Below are 5,413 nucleotides of genomic sequence, written 5' to 3'. Positions count from 1 at the left end.
AATTTATTTATATTAAAGAGGTAATAATACATATATATGAATATAGTATTTTCTTCATTCAAGCACGTATGAACTTATTTTTTTAATTTATCGCCACATAAGCAAACATAAATTATGCGGAAATGCCATATTATGCATGGCATACTGCATATTTATTTTTGTAGCTTTATAAAAGGGCTAAAAAAAAGAGAATGGGAATGGTTAGCCCTTTCTTGCGAATCCCCCAAAAGGACTTTTTTTTTGGGGGGAGGCTTATTTTTTAACGCTTGTAAGCATGTTGTTTAAAATATTCTGCTGAAAAAAATATTTTATGACGCGGGGGAAAAGCAAAATTTTCATACATCTTTTTAAATATTGAACAAATAGTATTTACAATTTATCCTTAACTTTTTATATTTTTATTTTTTTTAAACTGTATTTTAATATGCTACTCGTATATATAACAGAGTTTTTTCTTCCTTTCGTGCTTTTTTCATCATTTTTGAAAAAAAAGAAACTCCCAAATGGTCTGCGCAAATGGTCGAAAATAAAATCGCCATCAAAAGGAAACCCAATTAAAAATACATTAAATGTTAGTTACCATTAAATTATACCATTTATATATATGCACATTTATGTATTAAGCTTATACCAAGCGCGAAGGTAAAATAAATTTATTGCTCAATATTTGTGTGGTATGGCTGCAAAGCAGTATAAATCCTTTCCCCCTTAAGAAATCAAAGAAACTCCTATAACTTAGCATCTTAAAAATAAAGAAATATGTCAAGCTTGATGAAATTTTTGAGGAAGACGTCCTTTTATGTTTTTTTTTCTCAACATAGAATAAACCCTTACGCATTAACTGCCTGAACAGTTATTTTAACCCTAGACCTGTTCTTACACTAATGATTCAATAACTTAACGCCAAAATTTTTTTCCCTGTGTATTTTTTATGTGTTTCATCGTAAACACATTTTCACCCAACTGAAGATTTCATTGCTAGACAGTTCATTACTTTCTTTGTTAGAATACTGCGCGCAGTTGTATACTTACGGAAAAGGTATTGTGTCAGCAAAAATTAGGTACCTCTTCTATGCTGAATTTTACACATTTTTTTATGTTCATAACTATTGCAAGCAAACAGTCGTCGCTATTTCCTTTTATCGCATGTGTATCCACTGCCCAGGTGTGAACATTCCGATTATGAAATAGTTGCATAAGTGCTATGCCATTATTTGCAGGAATGTAGCGCTACAGGTAATTGTAAGGTACAGCTCTTTTTATAATTGCTTATCCTAAGTGCTCTCTTGCCACATCTTTAATAGTATCTACATGCATTTCACATTGCACTTTCGCAGCACATTTAACCAAGAGGTCATTTTTATTTTAAAAATAATTTTTCTTCCAGCGTATGCACTGGTTTATCGGAATGATGAAACACATCATTTTGCATAGTTTACAATGAATTAGAATATTAATTGTTAACCCTTTCGTGTACACCACATTTTGGTGCTATGAACATGTATCATATTCTCTTTTTCGCTAACCTTTCCCCAGTCTACTTCCATATGCATTTACCTTTTTTATGTAATTGGGGATAATGCATTTAAATTCCTTTGCACAAAGAGGTTATGTTCCCCCATGAACCGCATGTCTTAAAAAAAATGTCGAATTGGTTTCGTTCAATCACAAAAAAGAAAACGTGTATTATCTGTTCCTCCCAGGAAAACCATCATTTAGGGTAGCTTAATAAAAAAAAGGGGGAAAGAACCAATTCATTGCTGATTTTTTTTAAGAAATTTCTATTATAGGGTTGAATCTGTAATCAGATTTCCCTTTTTATGTTAAAGGGAAAAGTTTTACGATTCACGAATTTAGCACAATTAACATTTCTTTTTTTTACACAATTTTGTGAAGCAGCTAAACTTTTTCACTATTCGCAGTGAAATACTCGGAATGAAACTAAAAAAAAGAATAAACTTGTAAAGCTCACTACCCAGGAGAGGACATTTGCCTTCCAATTGGGTAATACAGACTGCGACGTCCCAAGTAAAAACAGTCCACATTAAATCGCTGTTAAATAGAATAGCGTATAATTCATTTGCTTCAAAAATCTAACATAAAAATAAATGTCACAAAGAGTACATTATTAACAGTTGATGTACTTTTTATTTTTAAATTTCTCATATCTCAAAGAGTAAAAAATTATAAAAATGTAAAATGATGAAAAGTTCCTGTCATTAGTTGTCTAAATGTATGTACGTATGTATATGTGTAACAGAATGACATGAAAACAGTTAAACCACCTATAAATATATTACAACATGCGAAATAACATGCGTTCTGAGACAAAACTTTTTTAGGCCTAGTGAATGTCCTACACATGTCTGTAACTTGTAACCTTTCTGTTGCTAAGTTACTATTGTTGTTAACGCCCATCCTCCTGCACAGTCAGTTTATTAATAAATGAATGATAAAGGCTTCAAAAATTGTACCATGAAATATATTTAGAACAATATATTTTGCATAATTTAGAAAAAATGCACTGAGACTTATTTCATTTTAATAAAAATGTTATAAAAAACCATTACACATTATGAGCCAAGGAACACGGCTAATGTTCCATTTAAAGCTCAAACGTTTCACTAACATAATATGTTCACATGTTTTAGCATTTATATATGTTGGATAACGAATAGCATAGATTTGTGGTATACAAAAATACTGTGTATCAAAACCGTTCCATCACACAACTTCATCACTGCATCCATATTTATTAAAAGCCAATAAAAAATTAATGATATAAAAAACATTTCATTTTACATTAATTACAAGTATACCTTAAGTAGGATGACATATCTGTTATTAATATGAAATAACACTAATCTGTGAATGAAAAATTAGACAAATAAATAATTTCCCCAACGAAGCCTAAGAATTGTTAATAACAGTAATATATTAATCTACAAAAAAACACAATGCTCTTAGTAAAGACAGCATGTATCTTTTTTTTAACAATAGGCGCTAGTATGTTGTAAAAGAAAAATATTAGGTCTCATTTAAGTTAAAAAAAATGTCAAATGTTTTCATCGTCACATGGACAATTCTGTGCAATTGATCCGTAGAACTATAAGACTCTTTGTGTATGTTATGTTCTATTAAAACATTTGAAATTAAAAGCTTCCATATATTTTAATTCACTTATAATTAAGGCTTTACTGAAAAGCAAAGATTTGTCTAAATGTTGTTCATTAGAATAGCCTTCAGCATAGTGTTTTTTTCGTGTGTACTATCATCTGTCGAGTTAAAATTTTATGGAATTTAATTTCATATGACATTAATGTTTTTTCATTTTTCATGAAATTGCCAATTCATCCTAACGCCCATGATATTTTAAACAGTATGACATGTGCAAATACTATGTACTATTTTAAAAGACAACGAATTATGTTTTTACTTGATTTTAACAAAGTCTAACATTAGAGATGTGCATTGTTGTGTAATCTGCTTCATTTCTGATATCAAACAACATTAAGAAATTAATTTAAGGAACACAATACTTGTTCACAATGTAATGTTTAACAAGAATGTTGTAAGATCTGAATGCAATTTTTTTATGTCCATGTTTACATTTAGGTCAAATTAAATTTCAATTCATTATTGATTTTTGTGTGAAAAGAACATTTTTTGTTGTTGCTGTGTGGACGAATAAAAATATTTGAAACGAATACTTCAGATTTGTTGTACCGCATTCACAGATTTATTGTTGTGTTGCGCTCAATGTAAACCTTCCATATGAGCATATAGACACAGCTCACTTGGAATTTATGCGAGCACAAATTGTTAAATTTATGGGATTCTGAGCTTAACCTGTGAAAATGTCTATATTAAAGAAATTCCCAAAGGAGTATACTTTTGTAATTTATGAGCACTTAAAAATATGTATCGACTTTTTGTTTCAGCATATATGAAACAAATTTTATCCTCTTAATTGACAAAATAAATGATGAATTATAGTCTTTTACATCCATAACATATAAGACACGTGCAAGTGACCTATACCTTGATAAAAGGGAGTATAACGTGTAATACGATGTTACACCTTTTAAAACGTTTTTTTAATTCACGAAAATTGTTAAAAAAATATATACATAAGAAAATAATGAATTAAGCAAATGTTTATATATATAAAATCGAATATAATAGTGTCACATGTGAAAGGGGATATTATAATAAAAATAAAAAATGCATATATGATTGTGCTTCTATGCCTTTTTTATAGGAGAACATTTTTAATGAGGTCTAAACGATACATGGTAGTAAAAGTTTTTAGTTGTCAGAAAGGTCTATGTGCATTGCTATCATCTAATCTTTTTTCATAGGAATACATGTAGTGTGTTCTTTCGATCATAATAAATTTTTCAAATTTATAATTGGAATTTTCATTCTCATGGCATTTACATAATAATTAGTTATGCAATGAAAATATTAATTTTTAGAGAAAAGATCAATAGTTTCTAATGAGGTGAATTGTCTAAATCCTTGCATTAGAGCTCTAGTAAATTAAGGTTAAATCATAAATATTACAGTTGATAGTAAGGCTACTTTTAATTAATGTATTTTACCTTTCTGCTTAGGCAGTGTCATTCTATGATATGCCTGGAAAAACATATATTCTTGCTATTAGCAAAAAAAAAAAAAAATCATCGGGGCATGTTCTATAAGAGGTGCCTTGTAAAATAGAACTGCAGCATCAAAATAACATCATCGTTTTCACTTCAGTAATTTTGAAATTATGATTTCCTTCAGAAATACTCAAGGAAGAAGGGGGATATTAAAGAAGTTCTTATAAAAAACTGACTATTTTTATCAAAACTTCTGTATTAAGTAGTTACAATAAAAGGTTTAAGTGTACGATAATGTTATGTGACAATGCTATGCATTGGCTAAAGCAAAATGATCGATGCATAAATCACAACAAATATTAAGTCTTCTTATGTAACACTAGAACAAAAGACGAAAAATACATAATGTTACAAACTGGCTGCAATCAAATTTATTTTTTGTAAACTAATATCTTCACTAAATATTTCTAACAGAACCTCTGAAATTTCATGTGTTGCTTTTTATTAAATTATTCAATTACATTAATCTAAGCATAATATTACTACATTAATTACACTTTATATAATTCTATATATAGCATTATTTAACTCATTAACTGTATAATGAACATGTTCATTCGTTCGGAAGATTAATTTTAAATAAAACATTCATATATTAAGTAAAAACCTATGCATTTAAAAATTATATATTCTTTAATATTCAGTATATAAAATAATAATAATAACTAAGCTTTTATTATATTTATGTATTGTTATTTTAAATTATAAATAAAAACAAATATCATTGGAATATGAATTTAATTAAAATT

This window comes from Plasmodium cynomolgi, chromosome 4 (assembly GCF_000321355.1).
Source record: "Plasmodium cynomolgi strain B DNA, chromosome 4, whole genome shotgun sequence".
Classification (NCBI taxonomy): Eukaryota; Apicomplexa; class Aconoidasida; order Haemosporida; family Plasmodiidae; genus Plasmodium; species Plasmodium cynomolgi.
The sequence above is the reverse complement of the archived record's forward strand: the minus strand, read 5'-3'. Positions refer to the sequence as shown.